The sequence below is a fragment of the Malania oleifera genome, chromosome 4 (genome assembly GCF_029873635.1).
Source record: "Malania oleifera isolate guangnan ecotype guangnan chromosome 4, ASM2987363v1, whole genome shotgun sequence".
Classification (NCBI taxonomy): Eukaryota; Viridiplantae; Streptophyta; class Magnoliopsida; order Santalales; family Ximeniaceae; genus Malania; species Malania oleifera.
In genome coordinates this window covers 79,072,067-79,095,492 of record NC_080420.1, presented here as the reverse complement: position 1 = coordinate 79,095,492, position 23,426 = coordinate 79,072,067, and positions in this window count along the sequence as shown.

Sequence of the window (23,426 nt, the reverse complement as noted above, 5' to 3'; positions counted from 1 at the left end):
ATACTTCAAACATAATTCGAATTAAATAAAAAATTTAATTTTTAATTAACATTTTCAGTTAAAATTTTAATTTTTTTCTAATAAATAAATTAATTAGCTTTTTAAATTAAAATTGAATAACTAATATCTTTGATTAACATTTCAAATATTTTCCAAGTAACAAAATAATTAATATTTACATTAATTTAAATTTTCTAATTGACATTTATATTATTTTCTATTAAATAGAACTATATATGACTATTATTCTAATTAAAATAATATTTTATATACATATAACACCATAAATTATTTGTAATGTAAAGTTTAATAATATGCCTATAATTTGTCATTAGTTGGTAATTTATAAAATGATCATCCATGCCCATTAACCGTTTATATTTACAAGTTATCCATTTGCTTTGAACAATAACTACTTTTAAGTAGACAAAAGTAATCCTTGGTTACTTCTCCGAAAAATACTTCTGATGTGAACTCATGAGATTGGAATTCCTTGAACCCACAAACAAATTGAAAACTTACCCAAAAAGGCCAAAATTCAAGTCAATATGATTTAGACCCATTGAAATCTTGTTTCAATAACCTAGTTTTGGTGAGAATGCCACAAAGGTTTGGCCTTTGATAAGTTCTTAGATAATTCGAGAACAAGAAAATTGAAAATTCTCTATGAAGAAAACTTCATTCACGTTTAACTTGTGGAGAATGTGGCTACAAGTATGTTTTAAAACCTTTCCATGAAACCTTACGTGTAACATCTTCAAAATTTCTCCTTTTTTTTTTTTTTTTTGTATTTATATAGTCATACCTAAGTAGCAGAAATATAAGTCATACAACCACATATACTATACAATACCAAAATTCTATACATACAGACTATAACCATAAAACATTTCCCTTCAATATCATCTATCTCAAAAATACATCTCTATGCAAAACTTACAATACAACTAGGGCAACAAAGTAGTCACTCTATCTGCGAGCCTACTTTGCTCGCCTAGCTGGCTTCCCTGAAAATGGTAAAGTAATAGGGTGAGACAACACTCAGTAAGTAAAAATATGCTACTACTAGTGTGTGGCGACCGAGTCGTAAAACTATAATGTTAACATAACGCCCTGAACCCTCAAACTAGGGTTTGGTGTGTTATACCTAATAAATTCCTGATAATCCATAATTCATAATATACATACGCAGTGGAAAAAGAAACATTCATATTCGGGTGAGACACATCTTAGTAAGGGAAGAAGTGTACATATTAAAACAGCGTGTGGCTAACATGAGGTATATAGACAACATTTTAAAATACATTTGCAAATCATTAACATAACTCTAAAATCATTTTTTGAACCTAAACAACCACATGCAGAAATTTAATCCACGAGATTACTTAAGGATATGGGTGATTACCCGCCCATACAAGTAGCACCCCTCTGCTCTGATACATAGGTAACCCTAAGGTCACAACTAAAGCATACCAAGGCACTTACCTTACTCAGTAAGCCCTCAAGTGCTAGATTAATCTCGTATTCACGCATTCAACAATAGTTTATCGGCAAATGCCCTAAGGATAGAGAAATCTACTCGCCCATACAAATAGGTTCCCTCTGCCCTAGGACATTATGCAGCTACTGCTACATCTGAAGCTACTAGTGCACTCGCCTTTCTCAGCAAACCCTCAGGCGAAGAGTTTGCCTTGCCCAATCGTAACATATTCTACGAACATACATACTTCTAATATCGTAATACATCATTCTTTTCTGTCATTATACATTCATACACATTCATTCATGTTCATAACTTAACTTTGCATTTCGTTTCACTTTAAGTGACTCTTTCCCATTCGTGTTGTTCACGTTTCACATTTCATTTCATTGCATTGTCATTCCATTATCATTTCGTGCATAACATTTCATTTCATTACTTCGTACTACAGTTGGTCTTTAGCCATCATCAGTTAGTCTACGTAGAAATGTGCTAGATCTGCTAACACAGCTCCTTTTAGCTGTCATCAGTTAGTCTACACAGAAGTGTACTAGATCTGCTAACATGGCTATCTCTCAGCTGTCTTACATTTACATGGTTGCATTTAACATACACAAGCATCATTATCCATATCATATTTTATTCATAAGCTTTACTTACTTAACCTGCATCTCATATATTTAACATATATTTGCACAGAATCTCATGCCACACAATTTTAGTAGTAAAATTCATATACATTTCTTACAAAATAAGCCAACCCATAATTAACATTGATATATTGAAAATACATCTCATTTCTTACTTAATTTCTTAAAAAAATTCATTTCCACTTCCATTCGTTTACTTTCACATATACATAATTATATAAACAATCCTAGGCTCAGAAAACATAAATTTCATGGCTGGCATTTTAAACCCACATATAAACATATATATTTAAATAATATATAATCTATTTTTAATTCATGAAAAAAAACCTGATTTAATATATAAATTTCCCCCTTACCTGACTTTCAAACTACACTTGTAGGATCCCCGAACTGATACCCACACGGCATTCAACTGGACCCTGTATTCAAAAATCCTAACTTAATTAAAATAAATTCCAATTAACTTGAATCTTAAGAAAAATGCTTATTTACTACTTCCTAGGCTTCATACAACATTATTCGTTAAGGAAAACCCAAAATAACTAACTTACCCTGATTTTGGGATGTTTCCCAAACCTCACAACTCAACGATCAGCTCCTACAGCCTTGAAGAGAATGATCCCACGAACCTCTTGGTGGTTCTAGATCGTCAAATCAGGTCAAAATCGGCCCGAAATTGAAGAGAGAAGGCTGGAGCTTCGTTTTAGAGAGAGAAAGAGAGAGAGGGGAGAAAGAATTCGTGAGATTTCATGCTGAAAATGAATAACAACCTATTTATAGGAAGAGCGTCGTCGATGAGACGCATCGATTCGTCGATGAGGCGCTATAGAGACTTCGTCGATGAGAAGATACCTTCATCGACAAAATTCAGAGTTCCAAATATACTCTCTCGGGATTCCTTCGTCGATGAGAAGCAGACTTCGTCGACGAGCTCAAAAGGACACTTGTCGACGAATACAGGACATTCGTCGACGAGGCCTGCTTTTCCTTCTAATTTCTTTCCTTTTTTCCTTTATTATCTATTAATCCATTTTATTTATCATATTTTCTACTTATTTAAATTCCCGGGTCTTTACATTCTCCCCTCCTTAAGAAATTTCGTCCTCAAAATTTTACTATCTAATCATCATTTTACATGACTTAAACTCATTTACTACATACCATCATAAGAACTTAACATGGATATAATCACATAAGTCATTTGATCATCATTCATTAAATTAAATTATCTCATACCTGCTTCTCTGATGGCATCCTCCTTAGTTCGAAGTGTATACAGCCGAGGCGGACCACCTCTTCCAAGTGGTATCTGCTACTTTCCCTTGTCCTGATTCTGAGCAGGTACCATAGGCAAGGGTTCTCGGCAATTTTTTTTATATGCCTTGGCTTGCCGCACCTATAGCAATTCAGAGTGCCATACCAGCATTCGCCCCTATGCCTCTTATCACACTTCGGGCATACAGAGCCCATTACTTCTTTCCCTTTCTTCGCTGATCCTTGATTGGCCTCAGACTGAAAGCCAGATGGTGCAGGTCTCTTCTTCTGCTCTGAAGGCTCAGTGCTACCCTGGATACTCTTCTCTAACACTGAGGCCTTGTCAACTATTTTGAAAAACTCTAAACCTGAAACCCAACCACCAGCTCGTAAATACTGCGCCTTAGGCCTTTCTCAAATTTCCTAGCCTTCCTTACTTCATTTGGGACCAGAAATGGAGCGAACCGTGACAATTCTATAAATCTAGCCGCAATCTCTACAACCGTCATATCCCCTGGGGTCAAATTGGTGAACTCCTCAATCTTCTCCTCTCTGATAGACGAAGGAAAGTACCTGTCAAAGAAAAGCTCCTTGAACCTCTCCCAGGTAAAAGCTATCTTTATGACCCTTTGATCCTTCAGTAGCTTCGCAGAAAACCACCAACGCTTCGCTTCTCCTGTCATTTTGAAAACAACATGACCTTCTTCTAGTCTGTACAATCAAGTACAATTATAATTTCCTCTATCTCCTGTATCCAGTTCTCTGCTGCCACTGGATCGGGTCCTCCTATAAATACTGCAGGGTTCATCCTCATGAATTCCTTGATACTGTAACCCAATTATACAGGTGGACAGTTATGTTCCTTTGGATCTTTCTTCATTTCTGCTTTAACCTAACGAACGATACTTCGCAATACCTTAGAGGTATCTATTTCCTCCTCGCTAGAGGTCACTGAATTCTCCCTTGCTTCAGCCTCTACATTCTCATCTCCAGAATCCATCCTGAAAATAGGACAGAGAAGAGATAAGATTTCCGTATCATAATTTCAAATAACATAATCATTAAATAAAATCCAAAATCTCCATATAAGGACCAGTCTCACAATTTAGAATAAAAAACATCTAAGGTTTACCATGGCTTTTCTGAGACCGTCAACTATTTTAGAAAAATCATAGGAAATCGTCGACGTAATTTCGCCTCTAAATCACAAAACAAGATCCTATACTTCCCTACGCCAAATCTATTTCTCAATACCTAACTTATTCATCTAGTATTATTATCCTAACTATTTCCTATACTCTGGTATAAATCATTTCCTAAATCCTCAAAATTCTAAAAACTTGGTTTTGATACCAAAATGTAACGCCCCGAACACTTAAACCCGAGTCCGGTGCGTTATACCTGATAAATTCCTGATAATCCATAATTCATAATATACATACGCAATGCAAATCATAAACATAATCTCAATACAATGTAAACCATAATACCATTATACCAGAGTTTTCTATTTTCTACCTATAAATCCATAAAAACCAACCATTACCTGCATTTCCATAGATACATACTCCATAACATTCCAGTATGTTCACAAACATTGTTTTCTCCACAAACTTAAAACATAAAGATATAAAACACAAACATTTATATATTTACATCCCCAAAATAGTATCTACATATATCCTTTCTTTTACAGTTCTAAAAAATGCTAAATACCCTCGGGCTCCCTAAGCCCGATCTCAAGGATGTCCTGAAAAAGAAACATTCATATTCGGGTGAGACACATCTCAGTAAGGGAAGAAGTATACTTATTAAAACAACGTGTGGTTAACATGAGATATATAGACAACATTTTAAAATACATTTGCAAATCATTAACATAACTCTAAAATCATTTTCTGAACCTAAACAACCACATGCAGAAATTTAACCCACGAGATTACTTAAGGATAAAGGTGATTACCCGCCCATACAAGTAGCACCCATCTGCTCTGATACATAGGTAACCCTAAGGTCACAACTAAAGCATACCAGGGCACTTACCTTACTCAGTAAGCCCTCAAGTGTTAGATTAATCTCGTACTCACGCATTCAACAATAGTTTATCGGCAAAAGCCCTAAGGATAGGGAAATCTACTCGCCCATACAAATAGGTTCCCTCTGCCCAAGTATGTTATGTAGCTACTGCCACATCTGAAGCTACTAGTGCACTCGCCTTTCTCAACAAGCCCTCAGGCGAAGAGTTCGCCTTGCCCAATCGTAACATGTTCTACGAACATACATACTTCTAATATCATAATACATCATTCTTTTCTGTCATTATACATTTATACACATTCATTCTTATTCATAACTTAACTTTGCATTTCGTTTCACTTTAAGTGACTCTTTCCCATTCATGTCGTTCACGTTTCACATTTCATTTCATTGCATTGTTATTCCATTGTCATTTCGTGCATAACATTTCATTTCATTATTTCGTACTACAGTTGGTCTTTAGCCATCATCAGTTAGTTTACGTAGAAACGTGCTAGATCTTCTAACACAACTCCTTTTAGTTGTCATCAATTAGTCTACACAGAAGTGTGCTAGATCTGCTAACATGGCTGTCTCTCAGTTGTCTTACATTTACATGGTTGCATTTAACATACACAAGCATCATTGTCCATATCATATTTTATTCATAAGCTTTACTTACTTAACCTGCATCTCATATATCTAACATATATTTGCACAGAATCTCATGCCACACAATTTTAGCAGTAAAATTCATATACATTTCTTACAAAATAAGCCAACCCATAATTTACATTGATATACTAAAAATACATCTCATTTCTTACTTAATTTCTTAGAAAAATTCCTTTCGACTTCCATTTGTTTACTTTCACATATACATAACTATATAAACAATCCTAGGCTTAGAAAACATAAATTTCATGGCTGGCATTTTTAACCCACATATAAACATATATATATATATATATATATATATTTAAATAACATATAATCTATTTTTAATTCATGAAAAAAACCTGATTTAATATATAAATTTCCCCTTTACCTGAGTTTCAAACTACGCCTTTAGGATCCCCAAACCGATACCCACACGGCGTTCACCTGGACCCTGTATTCAAAAATCCTAACTTAATTAAAATAAATTCCAATTAACTTGAATCCGAAGAAAAATGCTTATTTACTACTTCCTAGGCTCTATACAACATTATTCGTTAAGGAAAACCCAAAATAACTAACTTACCCTGATTTTGGGATTTTCCCAAACCTCACAATTCAACGATAAGCTCCTACAGCCTTAAGGAGAATGATCCCACGAACCTCCTGGCTGTTTTGGATCGTCAAACTGGGTCAAAATCAGCTTGAAATCGAAGAGAGAAGGCTGGAGCTTCGTTTTAGAGAGAGAGAGAGAGAGAGAGAGAGAGGAGAGAGAGTTCGTGAGATTTCACGCTGAAAATGAAGAATAGCCTATTTATAGGCAGGGCTTCGTCGACGAGATGCGTCGATTCGTCGACGAGGCGCTATAGAGACTTCGTCGACGAGAAGATACCTTTGTTGATGAAATCCAGAGTTCCAAATATACTCTCTCGAGATTCCTTTGGTGACGAGAAGCAGACTTCGTCGATGAGCTCAGAAGGACACTCGTCGACAAACACAGGACATTCGTCAATGAGGCCCGCTTTTCCTTCTAATTTCTTTCCTTTTTCCTTCATTATCCGCTAATCCATTTTATTTATCATATTTTCTACTTATTTAAATTCCCAGGTCATTACAGTTAATATATAAAGCTACATGATCTGGAAATTTGTAAAACACATGCATAGTAGCTTAAAACATTTGTATCATCTGAACTTTCTATCATTCATACTGTTATATCATAGTATATACGACAAAAGCTATAAAATTGTATACATATACATAACTATGCTCTTTTCTTGGGACTCTGTATGTCATGATTTGACCCCTCATGATAGGGTTGTGCGGCCCGTAGGCGGGACTTAACCTGATTGGCCCTCCAGGCAAGTCATCATACTCTACACTACCTCAGCCCGGCCAAACTGCATCCACTCCTAAGCTTGGGGTTGGCTGCTACCTCGTTAAACTAGCCCCCTCAACCTAGTGAACTAGGGAGCTGCATCCTCTCCGAGCACAGTTTGACGGTACCAACACACTATCTGAGATATGTGGTTGCACTCTATCTGTATTAGCAATGGTACCGCGCTCTATAAATTGTGTCTGTCTGTAATCTTTCCACAGGGATATGATACTATATGCATACATACATATATATATATATATATATATATATATATATCTTTACTGTTTTCATCATGTTTCCAAAATAACCATAACACCATGATTTTGTGCTGTAAATACTCTGACATCTAAATAACATTAACATCTTGATGTTATAACTATATAATCTGTATTTATAAATTTTCTGTATAAACTATTTGTATACTCTGAGTGTTATGTCATTTAGGAAAAACATAGCTTTCTATATAAATTGTATATACTGTTCTGAATAATTATATGTATACTTTTATATATATCTGTCTGTACAAAATTTGCAAATATCTAACTATATCGGTATAATTTGAAATACTGAAAAACTGTATAAAACTCCATATCAATATCATGTACTTAGGCTACACAAGCTTTAAAAATTCATATTTTGTATTATATTTGGTATACATACATACATATATATATATATATATATATAAAATTTTTGATAGCATAAGTAAATTTCGTAGCATAGCATATTTCTCTTACCTTAAAACTGAAAAGCCTCTCACGGAACTCTAGCCCTACACCCGCAGGGTTCTCCACTCAACACCCTGAAAACAACATCCCCCAGAGCAAAACATCAGTATTTTCTTACCTACAACATTTCTTATAACTAAAAGGAAGACATAATCTGAATAAAATGTCTTACCTTGGATTTAGGATGAATTCCAAACCAACTTCTCCCACGATCAACTCTGGCAGACTTGTAGAGAACTTCATCAGGAGCGTCGTGGTGGCCTCAGATCTTCAATCCGGCGAGAAATGGGGCCAAGATCGAAAAGAGAAGGAGGGAGAGGCGTTTTAGAGAGAGAGAGAGCGAGAGAGAGAGAGAGAGAGAGAGAGAGAGAGAGAGAGAGTTTGCATTCAATTTTCATCAAAATATTCGAGTTTCAACTATTTATAGGGTTGGATTCGTCGACGAGACACGTCATCTCGTTGATGAGTCCTTAAGTAAATTTTTCGATGAACCCTACCTCCTCGTCAACGAAATTCAGACTGTTCAAAAACCCCTCTCGGTATCTTCTCGTCGACAAGGCATGGCTTCGTCAACGAGACCTACTTATGTGTTCATCGACGAGACCCCGTGTAAAAATTTTTCGGGTTATTATATTCAAAATTTGCGTTAGTCGACGAAGCTTGTTGCGTCCTTCTATTTCTAAGTCCATTTTCCTCCCTCTTTATTATTTAAATACCATTATTCTTCGGGTCATTACATTCTCCCCTCATAAAATTTTGTCCTCGAAATTTACTATCTGGATTGAACACCATTATACACTCTATCATCCCGTAAAGGTAAAGGGTCTACTTATTTTATTACTTACCCTCACTTATGGTGGAGGAATACTGTGGTTACATTCTATGTTCTGGGAGATTACACAAATAAAATTAAAACTACTTACTATCTAAATAGTACATGTACCTACAAAAGAAACATTTCCTAACTTTTTACATTATCTGATTACTCTTGGAACAAATGTGGGTATTTCCTTTTAATTTCATCCCCGAGTTCCTATGAGGCTTCTTCCATAGCATGGTTCCTCCACAAAATCTTCACTAGCTGAATTTCTTTAGTACGCAGTTCTTGTTTCTTTCTGTCTAAAATTTGTACTGGCGTTTCTTCATAAGCTAGCGAATCCTTAATTCTATCTCTGCATAACTGATTATGTGGGATGGGTTTGGTACGTATTTCCTTAACATAGCAACATAAACACGCCATGAATTTGAGCCAAAGATGGCGACAAAGCTAGCCTATAGGCAACTGACCCTATTCTCTCTAACATCTCAAAAGGGCCAATATACCTAGGGCTCAACTTGCCATTCTTTCCGAACCTCATAACTCCTTTCAGAGGAGTTATCTTCAAAAATACTCGATCTCCCACATCAAACTCTAACTTTTGGCTGCGAGTATCTGCGTAGCTTTTCTGCCGACTCTATGCAATACTGATTCTTTCTTTAACTAGTCGGACCTTGTCATAAGCTTGCTGTGCTATCTCTGGACCCAAAATTCACCTTTCTCCTACCTCGTCTCAGAAGAGAGGAGAACGACATCTCCTACCATACAATGCCTCGTATGGAGTCATGTCGATACTAGCCTGGTAGCTGTTATTGTAGGTAAACTCGACTAATGGCATAAACTGAGTCCAGCCACCTCCAAAGTCTAGTACACAAGCACGAAGCATATCTTCTTGTGTCTGGATTGTCCTCTCGGTTTGTCCATCTGTTTGGTGATGGAAATCAGTGCTGAATGCTAACTGTGTACCTATAGCCTCTTGAAAACTCGTCAAAATTGTGAAGTGAACCAAGGATCTCGGTCTGAAACTATGGATACCGGTACACCATGGACACGAACTATCTCTCAAACATATATCTCTGCCAATCTATCCATGGAGTAACTAACTTTAATCAAAATGAAATGAGCGGTCTTCGTCAGACGATCAAAAAACACCCAAATTGCATTCAACCCCTGACGTACAGGTGGTAACCCCATAATAAAATCCATTGAAACGTGATCCCATTTCCACTCTAGAATGAACAATGATTGCAATTGTCCTACGAGTCTCTGGTGCTCAGCTTTAACCTGCTGACACATCAAACTTTGCTAAACAAACTCGGCTATCTCCCTCTTCATTCCACTCCACCAGAAATACTCTCACAGATCCATGTACATTTTAGTACTGTCGGGATGAACCATGTATAGGAATCTGTGAGCCTCCTCTAATATAATTCTCCTAATCTCAGTATCTGCAGGAACACATAGCCTAGTATGGAATCGCAGGGCTCCATCATCTGATATGCTGAACTCCTCTCCCTGACCATCCCGCACTCTAGCCATCACCTCTGCTAACTTCGCATCATCACCCTGAGCTGCTTTAATCCTCTCGTATAGTGTAGGCTGAACCACTAGACTGGAAATAATTGCATGAGGACTCTTCTCTACCAATTCTATACTGAGCCTCTCCAAATCCATCAGAATTAATTGCTGAATCTCCATAACTGCTAGTACGGGTCCCCCTAATTTTCTACTCAAAGCATCTGCCACTACATTTGCTTTCCTAGGTGGTATCAATCGTGCAATCATAGTCTTTAATAAGCTCTAGCCACCTTTTTTGCCTTATATTCAACTCTTTCTGGGTAAAGAAATATTTCACACTCTTATGATCCGTGAAAATCTCGCACTTTCCACCATATAGGTAATGCTTCCAAATCTTAAGAGCATACACCACCACAACAAGCTCTAAATCATGGATAGGATAATTCTTCCCATATTCTTTAAGCTTCCTAGAAGCATATGCAATAACCCTATCGTGCTGCATCAACACGCATCCAAGACCCTTCAAAGAGGCATCACTGTATATTACAAACCCTTCCTCCTATAATGGAATAGCTAATACCGGAGTTGAAACTAACCGCCGCTTTAACTTTTGAAAACTCTGCTCACAGTCATCAGTCCATTCAAATTTTACATTTTTCCTCGTGAGTCGCATCAACAGACCTGATAAACTGGAGAATCCATCTACGAAGCGCCGGTAGTAGCCTGCTAATCTTAGAAAACTCCTGACTTCTTGAATACTTCCCGGCCTTTCCCAACTCACCACAACCTCTGTCTTACTTAGATCAACTGATACTCCTGCTTCTGAGATCACATGGCCGAGAAAAGTAACCTGCCTTAACTAGAACTCACATTTCTTGAATTTTGCATATAATTTCCTTTCCCTTAATACCTGCAACACTAGTCTCAAACGATGCTCGTGCTCCTCAAAACTTCTTGAATAGACCAATATATCATTGATGAACACAACCACAAACTGATCTAAGTATTGATGGAACACCCGATTCATCAAATCCATGAATACCACTGGTGCGTTAGTCAATCCAAACAGCATCACCAAGAACTCATAATGCCCATATCTGGTTCGAAATGTGGTCTTCGAAATGTCCTCTACTCTAACTTTCACCTGATGGAACCCCGACTGCAGGTCAATTTTAGAGTAAACCTGGGCCCCCTGAAGCTGATCAAATAAATCATTGATCCTAGGGAGAGGATATTTATTCTTTAATGTCAATTTGTTTATCTCCCTATAATCGATGCACACTCTTATGGTTCCATCTTTCTTTTTCACGAACAAAATTGGCGCACCCCAAGGCGACACATTGGGCCTGATGAAACCTTTATCTAGTAATTCCTATAATTGTTCTTTCAATTCTTTTAACTCTACTGGGGCCATACAGTATGGTGCTTTCGATATTGGTGCAGACCCCAACAATAGATCGACGTCGTAAACTCAATCTCATTATCAGGCGGAAAACTAGGCAATTCTTCTGGAAATACATATGGGAATTCCCTCACTACTGGTATGTCAGCTTGCCTCAATTCTTCTTTTGGAAATTCTTTTATGTATGCGACATACCCCTAGCAACCACCCTGTAGCAGTCTCCTTACCTGAATAACCGACACTAGCTATGGTGAGGCACGTACACGTGAGCCCACGAATTTGTATTCCTGCTCATCCGGGGGTCTGAAAATAACTTCTTTCTTATGGCAATTTATACTGCCATGATGAGTAGCTAGCCAATCCATACCCAATATTACATCAAACCCCTACATATCTAGAACCACTAGATTAGCTGATAATACCCTCTCTTGAATACTTACTAGAAGATTCTGAAGTATCCTCCTGCATCTCACCACAGACCCCATCGGCATACCCACAGACAGTTCTATATCTAATGGTTGTCTCTATTCTAGCTATTTTCACATATCCCGCTGATATAAAGGAATGGGTGGCACCTGTATCAAACAAAACAATAATTGTATATGGTAAAGTAGTAAGGATACCTATAACCACGTCTCTAGCTGTCTCGACGTCTCTTGGCATCAACGCATAAACCCTCGTCGGCGTGGTATTTCTCTGCTGGCCTTCGCGGGGCGCCTAGTATCATCCCCAAAATGGCCTAAAAGCCAGTACATAACCTAATGTTATCTGACAGGATCGAACCATATGACTGGGTCTCCCGCAGCGGTAGAAAACATTCTCCGCCAGCCGACATTCCCTCGGCTGTCTCCATCCACATCTGGTACATATGGCGGGAGGCTGACCATCCTGAAATCCACCTTGCTATACCATCTATCTCTGACCTCTGCCAGATCTACCTCCTCTCCGAGGGCCTCAACTGGAACCTGCCTGAAAGCTCGAGGGTGCGGTCCTCTTCTTCTGACTCTGTGTCTTAGTCTCTTTCGACAGACTCTCCTCTGCTATAATGGCCCTGTCAACCAACTCTGCAAAATCCTAGATCCTCTGTACTGCCACTTGCCTGTAAATATCTCGCCTTAAATTCCTCTCGAACATTCTGTCCTTCTTTACTTCATCGGGGACGATATATGGGCAGAAACACGAGAGCTCGATAAATCTCACCGCATACTGCTGAAGTATCATCGACCCCTGGGACAGACTCAGGAACTCTTGTACTCAGGCCTCTCTGACTGAGGTAGGATAGTATCTATCGAAGAATATATCCCTGAAACGGGTCCAAGTCATCGGTACTAGAGTCGTCCTCTACTCCTCCAATAGTCTAGTGGCCATCCACCATCTCTCAGCCTCCCCTGCCAGTCTATACATAGTGTATAGAACTCTTCGCTCGTCGGTGTAGTGAAGTACTGTCAGGATCTTCTTTACCTCCTGCACCCAGTTTTTAGCAACTGCAGGGTCAATCACTCCAGAAAAAGCTGGTGGATTCATCTTCATGAATTTCTCTATGGTGCATACCTGAACTGGAGATGGACCTCCCTGTTCTCTAGAGCTCTGCGCTATCTCAGCCATAACTTGCTGAGCCACACTACGTAGCACAGCATCTGAATCCGCACCTCCTACATCAGAAGTGCCGGCACCATCATCCCCACTAGCGTGAGTGCTACTGCCTCCTGGGTCCATCCTGCAAATATAGAGAACACCGTTTCAAAATCCTATTTCTCATACAGACCTAACTTATTCCATTTAACTAAAACTGCAATTCTCTATTAACCATCCCTTATGATCCTAACCCCAAAATCCAATCCTGCAACCCAAACACATGACTCGTTGATAGTTTACTATGGTTTTCCTGAAATCGTCACCTCAGGAAAAACATAGAAACCACCACGAAAATCCTGTATCTAGACCATAGAACAAAACCTCAAATATTTTTTTTCCTATAGTCTAATATTGTTTTCCACTGCACTCTAGAGTCTGCAAAACCTAGCAACCTATGCTCTAATACCAAAATGTAACATCCTCAAAATTTCTTCATTTTTTTTTTGTATCTATATAACTATACCTAAGCAGCGGAAATATAAGTTGTACAACCACATATACTATACAATACCAAAATTCTGTACATATAAACTATAGCCATAAAACATTTCCCTCTGATATCATCTATCTTAAAAATACATCTCTGTGCAAAACTTACCCTACAACTAGGGCAACAAAGTAGTCACTCTATCTGTGAGCCTACTTTACTCGCCTAGCTGGCTCCCCTGAAATGGTAAAGTAATAGGGTGATACAACGCTCAGTAAGTAGAAATATGCTATTACTAGTATGTGGCAACCGAGTCATAAAACTATAACGTTAATATATAAAACTACATAATATGGAAAATCTGTAAACACACATGCATAGTAGCTTAAAACATTTGTATCATTTGAACTTTCTATCAATCATACTGCTATATCATACTATATATGACAAAAGCTGTAAAACTGTATACATATGCATAATTGTGCTCTTTCCCTGGGACTCTGTATGTCATGATTTGACCCCTCATGACAGGGTTGTACGGCCTGTAGGCGAAACTTAACCTGGTCGAGCCCTCCGGGTAAGTCATCATACTCTACACTACCTCAGCCCAGCCAAACTACATCCACTCCTAATCTCGGGATTGGCTGCTACCTCGTCAAACTGGCCCCCTCAACCCAGTGAACTGGAGAGCTGCATCCTCTTCAAGCACAGTTTGATGGTACCCACACACTATCTGAGATATGTGGTTGCACTCTATCTTTATTAGCAACGGTATCATGATTTATAAACTATATCTTTCTGTAATGTTTCCACAGGGATATGATACTATATACATACATATATATATATATATATATATATATATATATCTTTACCATTTTCATCATGTTTCCAAAATAACCTTAACACCATGATTTTGTGCTGTAAATTCTCTAATATCTGAATAACTGTAACATCTTGATGTTATAACTATATAATCTGTTTGTATAAACTATTGTATACTCTGAGTGTTATGTCATTTAGGAAAAACATAGCTTTCTATATACTGTATATACTGTTCTGAATAATTACTTGTATATTGTTATATATATATCTGTCTGTATAAAATCTGCAAATATCTAACTATATCTGTATAATTTGAAATACTGAAAAACTGTATAAAACTCCATACCAATATCCTGTACTCAGGCCACACATACTTTTGAAATTCATATTTTGTATAATGTTTGGTATACATACATACATACATACATATATATATATATATATATATAATTTCTGATAACGTAAGTAAATTTCCTAGCATAGCATATTTCCCTTACCTTAAATTTGAAAAGCCTCTCACTGAACTTTAGCCCTACACCCGCAGGGTTCTCCACTCAACACCCTGAAAACAACATCCCCTAAAACAAAACATCAGTATTTTCTTACCTACAACATTTCTTATAACTACGAGGAAGGCATAATATGAATAAAATGCCTTATCCTGGATTTGGGATGAATTTCAAACCAACTTTTCCCACAATCAGCTCCGGCATACTTGCAGAGAACTTCGTCAGGAGCGTCGTGGTTGCCTCAGATCTTCAATCCGGCAAGAAATGGGGCCAGGATCGAAGAGAGAAGGAGGGAGAGGCGTTTTATAGAGAAAAAGAGAGAGAGAGAGAGAGAGAGAGAGAGAGAGAGAGAGAGAGAGAGAGAGAGAGAGAGAGAGAGAGTTTGTGTTGAATTTTCATCAAAAATTCAGGTTTCAACTATTTATAGGGCCGGATTCGTCAACGAGACAAGTCATTTCATCGACGAGTCCTTAAGTAATTTCGTTGACGAACCCTACCTCCTCGTTGACGAAATTTAGACTATTCAAAAACCCCTCTCGGTATCTTCTCATCGATGAGGCATGGCTTCGTCGACCAGACCTACTTATGCACTCGTCGATGAACTCCCTATGTTGGTCGACGAGACCCCGTGTAAAATTTTTTCAAGTTATTATATTTAAAATGCAACGTCGACGAACACTTTCTATTTCCATTTCCCTCCCTCTTTATTATTTAAATACCATTATTCTTCGGGTCGTTACATTATGGCCCATTAAGGCATACAACAATTAAATGACATGGGCTGAACATCTCAAACCCAAAACACCTTAAACTATACGCCTATAACTAATAAAAGAAACTCGCCTAATAAATTAAGTAGGCCCAAACGCCTACAACCATAGAAACATAAAATAGGCTCACACGCCTATACTTAATGACCTGAGGAATAATGGTATTTAAATATTAAAGAGAGAGGGAAATGGAAGGTGGCAACAGATGTGGCAACTTGGGCAACTCTGAATTTTGTTAACGAAGGAGGAGTTCGTCGACAAATTATCTATTAGCCTCATCGACGACGTGACGTGGCTCATCAACGAGAAGATACCGAGAGGATATTTGGGGTGACTCTGAATTTCGTCGACGAAGGAGAGAGCTCGTCGACGAATTTCCTATTGACCTCATCGACAAGGTGACGTGGCTCGTTGACGAAGCTACTAATATAAATTGTGTGAAATTCGGATTTAAATGCAGAAAATTGGGAAAAATCACACTCTCTCTCTCTCTCTCTCTCTCTCTCTCCTCTACGGTTTCTCTCTCCTCTCTCTTCGATTTCGGCTCCGTCGTTTGCTGGATCGACGATCTGAGGCCACCACGACGCTCCTGGGGAAGTTCTCTCCAAATTTGTCGAAGTGGATCGTTGGTGGAAGTGAGTTGAAATTCACCCCTGAGTTGAGGTAAGCTTTTTATGCCAAATTTGATCTTTTTGTAGTTATAGGAAATGATACTCATGTGAAAATATTGAAGTTTAGTTCTGAGAGTTATTGTTTTTAGGGAGTTGAACGGGGGACCCTGCGGGTGCAGGACCAAAAATTTTAGGGGGTTTCTTTCCATTGTTAGGTAAGGGAATAAAGTAAAGTAGTTATTTTCCACGGGTATTATTTTTCATTATTAGCAAGCTAATTTTCAGGGAAGGATGTATTATATTTGGATATTATTGAGAAAATGTATATTACTGGGAAAATACTGTTGTTATACAGAAAATGTGATTTTAGAATGAAATGTACGGATTTACTCAGCTTTGTGTGGCATGAATGTTATTTTTCATGAAAAGTATTATGATATGACAATTTTACGAATAAGCATGTTTTCAGGAATTATGAAATAATACAGTACGTTATGATTTTGAATTACATGATAAATGATTTATTTATTCAGAATGATATGTATGAGATAATCGGCGCAAGGTCGTGATTGATAGCCAGCATAAGGTCGTGTATGATATATGATTTCAGCGCGAGGCCGTATTTATGAAATGTTCGGCGCGAGGCCATAATTATGAAATGTTCGGCGCAAGGCCGTATTTATAAAATTATAGAAATGGTATCAATCAATTTATGTTAAATGTTATATTATCATGTACTATATGTTATCAGAACTCGGATGTTAGTTTAGTTCAATTTCAGGAGCACGGTACCGTAGTTATATAGTTCAGATATCTATATTCAGATTGGTGCTAACCACCCCACAAGGGGGTGGGAGATGGATAGTCGATGTGACTTTCAGTATAGAGTTGTAAACATCCACCTGACAGTCCGAACCAGGGTGTGGCGGGCCCATCGTACTTACAGACATTTTTGACTCGCCAGTGGTCGACCAGCCATTGTCGGGTCCCCTCTTCGGGCTGCATAATCCGTCATGGAGGGTAATACATGACATCAGTTAGCTATTCATCCTGGGTATGTTTTCAGTGTTATTAGTTATACCAGACAGTTATGATTAGTATGATTTATTAAAAATATGAAGGTATACGTTTATGCAATTATTAAATTATTAATGTTTCTGGTATGGAAAATGTACTGTATATCTATATTATCATTAAATATTCATGTTGCCACACAACTGTATTTAGTTTATTTTCCCTTATTGAGAAGTGTCTCACCCCTGAACATTAAATGATTTTCAGGAAACCCAAAAGGACCGGCGGGTCGTGGCCGCCGTTAAGATAGTGTAGTTCTACCCGACTAGGAGGGTAAGCTTTTTTATCTATGAGCCATAGATTGGTGTGTTAGGTTCCTAGATATGAATATATTTTGTATTTTTGGAGATTGTATATAAACACAGATAGTTGGGAATGTAGTTAACTCTAGTATTTGGATTTTATGGTTACGGAAATATGATTTAAATTTACTGTTGCTTAGGTTTTCGCTGTGTATGACAAGTGTCCCCAATACCCACGGGTTCGGGTTGACTTTGTTATTAATTATGTTTTATTATATGAATATTTAAGCAGGTCATTACAAAAAACATAACCAAGAAAAACAACTTTTCCCATACAAAAGGTACATTTCTTAAAATTAGCATACAACTTTTCACATCTCAACACATTGAACACGCATCTCAAATGCTCAATATGTTAATCTAAGTTCTTGTTGTACACTATAATATCATCAAAGTACATGACTAAGAATTTTCCTATGAACGCACATAATATATGGTTCATTAATCTCGTGAAAGTACTAGGTGCATTTGTAAGTCCAAATGGCATAACCAACCATTCATAAAGTCCATATTTAGTCTTAAATGCAGTTTTCCATTCATCTCCCTTTTTCATTCTAATTAGATGATATCCACTTTTAAAATCAATTTTACCAAAAATACATGAGTCATGCAATTCATCAAACATATCATCTAATCTAAGAATGGGATGACGATACTTTACCGTAATATTGTTGATTGCTTTGCAATCAATGCACATCCTCCAAGTTTCATCCCTTTTTGGCACTAGTTGTAGAGACCCAAAGAATTATGGTAATTAAATAATAAAAGAAAGGAGAGAAAAGATTTTTCAAAAATGGATTTCAGCAGGGTCTCATGGAAGAGTAAAGAAGTGCTTGTTGACGAGCAGTGCTCTTAGGCTTGTCGATGATAATTTGTGCCTCGTCGACGAGAACTTACCGAGAGACTGTCTTCTCGAGCCTAAAACTCGTCAATGAGAAGAAGGTGTTCGTCGACGATACTATTGCTTGGACTCGTCGACGATGAAATGTGACTCGTTCACGAGGCCACGTGGACAAGCTTTCTATATAAGCTTAAACATTCATTTTCCTACGACACAAATTTACAGAAACCCTCTCTCTCTCTCTCTTTCTCCCACAACTCCCTCTCCTTCTCTCCTCGATTTCGGTTCCATCTTTCACCTGTTCGACATTCCGAAGCTGCCACGTTACTCCTGGGAAGATTCTCTACAAATCTTTTGGAGTGATTCGTTTGTTAGGCCAACTTGGGCACCATCCCAAAATTTAAGTAAGTTGATTATTTTAATATTATTAAGGTATTTGGTATTTCTAGGCTAAGGAAAGGTAATGGATGAGTTTATACTGAAGTTTGGTTAGGGAAAATGTAAATTTCAGGGTGTTGAGTTAGGAACACCACGGGTGCAAGATAGGTTAATTTGTGGGCTTTCAATAAGCCGAGTAAGGGGATAAACTAAGTAAGTATTTCCATGAAATTATTTATTAATATTCAGCTTTTATTTTCAAGGAAATTATATATGTTATAGAACTGAGTTTGGGAAATACTGCTGTTAAGAGGAAAATGATTTATATATAGTTCAGCAAGGAATATGATTCTGTGTAGATTTTATGAATAGAACAATATTCAATTTTGTATGGCATGAGTATGAAATTATATGATTTTATCTAATACTAGAATATTATGTTTTCAGAATAAGCATGTTATTACTTTTTAGGAAGATATTTAAAACAGTACAGGGATTTCAAACTATGAATGTTATATGATATGTCAGCGTAAGAGCCGTGATTTTTATATGATATATTATGCCGGTGTAAGGGCCGTGGTTTCATGTTTTACTATGCCAGCGTAAGGGCTATGAATTACAAGATACAAAATACCAGTGTAAGGGCTATGAATTTTATATGATATGTTATGCAAAAATTTATGCAAATATTATCATGATAGATATTATTATGAAATAATCATGTATTATTATTTGGAAATATACTATATGTTATCAGAAACTAGATGGCTTCGTTTAGGCTTTTAGGAAGCACAATACTGTAGCTATATGTTCATGAACATATATATATGTTAGTGCCACCACACGTCGTAAGGGATTGTGAGAGATCGGTAGTTGATGTAGTTTATGGTAGTGTAGGCATCCCTCTGGCATCCGGACCAGGAGGGGTAGACCCATCGTCCTTACAAACTTATGTTGATCTAGCATGGTCGGCCAGCCATTGCTAGGTCTCGCCTTTGGGCTGCACAACTTAGTAATGTGGGGGTAAGACATGACACCAAACAGCTATTCATCCAGGGTATTATTTCATGTACAGTTACATATATATATATATATATATATATATATATATATATATGAGGATTTCAAGTATAGAAACTCAGTATGTTATACCATGTTATGATAAATTATATTTTTCCCAGATATGATATAGACAATTTTACCAAATATGATTTATGTACTGATACGTTTATAACACGAAAATACTCATGTTGACACACACTGATATTAGTTTATTTCCCTTATTAAGAGGTGTCTCACCCCAGCTTACAAAACATTTCAGGGAATCCAGCTAGATAGGCGAATCGAGCTTCGCGTCAGTAGAGGCAGTTTATACCACCCCGGTGGGAGGGTGTGTTACTGAACTAGGGTGGTCAGATGGTTTTTGAATTATGATCCTAGATTTTTCTTTATGGTCCTTTGGGATGTATTTATATATATATATATATATATATATATATATATATATATATATATACTTGACAGATTTGTAGTACTCTGGTATTGTAACTGTTGGATGGTATGTATGTGATTATGTTTCTCGCTGCTTAGGTATCAGAGTTGTATTTAAGGTATATCCCTGGTACCCATGGGTCCAGGTTGATTATGTTTTATCAGGATTATTATATTAAATGTTATTATGAAAAAACAAATTTAAGGTAAAATAGGCAGGTCGTTACACTGGTAGCACTGGTTGTAACGCCCTAACCCGCCACATGGCTTGGAATGCTAGAAAACATAACACAAAACAAAAATACTCTCTGATAACATAAATAAGAGGGTCCAACCCCAAAGGGTTCACAGTTTCCCTTTCCATAAGCAACATACAATAAAGCAGCGAAAAGGTTTCATTTTCAAAATACCATACCAGAGTTCTAAGTCATTACTATTACATAAATACTTCTAATGTTTCTATTACAACCCAAAAAGATAACCTGACCATAGTCCAGTACTTACACAAGTACTTACAAAACTCACAAAACACTTTGCTCCATAACCCACTAGAACACTAGGTCTGGTTTCCTGCAGGATTTGAAACAAGATTTGTATATTGGGGTGAGACATTTCTCAATAAGGTGGATCAGATTACATCAGTGTGTGATCATATGGCTTTATTCCAACAGAAAACAATAGTAAGTTTAACTGAAGTGAATTACACATTTAAAACAATTTCAACCATGTAATATTGAAGATATATATATAATTCCTGCAAAAGATAGTGTGGCTTATTACAAGCGAGAGTTCCCGAGGTTAGGATAGGATACAGACCCATATACTTTAAAATCCCTCTGCTCCATACTCAAAGCTGTAACTTCGTCCATTTTGTTTTTAAATCATGTATATGCATATCGAACTCCTCCCTGCCTTGGAACACCACATGAACACCATTTACTTCCCCCATGGTGCGAATTGTGTGGTCCGTAGACCCAATCTAACTCTGGCGGCCCACCAGTCTAATCACTTGAATTCTACAAGTCCGCTTTGGTCAACCCCACCCTAGATCAAACACTAAAGCCAATCGCCAATCAAATTTTCAGATACCCACCCTTACCAATAAGGTGTGGTTGTACTGTATCACCCACTAGCAATGGTACCGTGTTTCTATAGTAACCAGTTTCTCAGGTGGTTCATACATCATATATACAATTTATAATGAAAGCATAGTAACCTGTTTTCATTCTATAAAACATTTAAGCAATTCCAGTATTTTTCACAAACTAATCCATTCATTGGCATTACCAGGCATTCACAGCCCTCAATCTTAAACTGGCATCTTATTTTCCACAATTCTTGAAAACAATTTGGAACTCCAGTTCCCATATCTCGTACAGATATTTCACCAGTTCAGCTCATTCACATTTACCATCTCATATCACACTCATTTGATTAAATATGTTATAATATAATAAATGGTTCATAAATTATCATTTAATTTAAAAACAAGGGTTCAAGCATCTCCAACCTTTAATATAATAAGAATATATAAGCTTAAAGAAAAAAGGTAATTTTCCCAAAACCATAAAATACAGTTTAATCGGTTCAGATTTCAAAAGTAACTAATGTAAGACAAATCCCTTTACCTGGCTTACAAGAAAGCCCATTGGAAACCCCAAACTCCATGCCCTACAGTGTTTGCAGTTCAAAAACCTATGCAAACTCTAGATTAGCAACCATTAATCATTTTCTAGGCCTTCCTATAGTTCACAACAACCATAAAGCCTTAAAATAACCTATTTACCTTGATTTTGGAGTAATGCCCGAAAAACTCAGATCAAAAATCTGTTCTGTTAGACTTGTAGAGAATCTCCCTTAGACACTCATAGTAACTTTCGATCATCGAATATGTCAACGAATGACAAGAAATCGTAAAGAGAGAGTGTGTGGGCGCGGGTTAGAGAGAGAGAGAGAGAGAGAGAGAGAGAGAGAGAGAGAGAAATTATGTTTTTTAATGAAGAAGCAAACAAAATTTCTATTTATAGACCCCTTAACCCAGTCAAATTCGTTGACAAATAGCACCTTCATCGATAAACGAAGGCTTCGTCGACGAACTCTAAGCCTGATATTTTCGGTAGTTCTGGATTTCTTCGTCGATGATGCTTTGAAATTCGGCGACGAACCAGTAAAGGGCCTTCGTCGACGAACACAGGGGACTCGTCGACGAAGCCCGTTGAAATCCCCATTTTTTATCTTCCCTTTCCTTTTTTTCTCATTTATTTCTTTATTTTCCAGATTTAGGTCTCTACACTAGTACTGCACATGGGCTTATGCTCTCTCTCACATAATCCTTACTCATTAAATCTTCAAATTGCCTTTGAAGCTCCTTTGTTTCCTCTCGATTACTCCTATAAGCTGGTCGATTTGGAATAATGGCTCTAGGTATGAAATCAATTTGATGCTCAATGCCTCTAATGAATGGCAACCCACTTGGCATCTCCTCCAAAAATACATCTTCGAACTTCTACAACAAAGAAATAGCCAAACTAGGAAGAGATTGGTTAGTTTCATCAAGATTAAGATAAGATTCTTTGTAAATAAGAAAAATCATAGGCTGGTCTCCTAAGAAGGCCCTCTTAACCTCACTCTCCTTTGCATAAAAACTCATCTTTGTC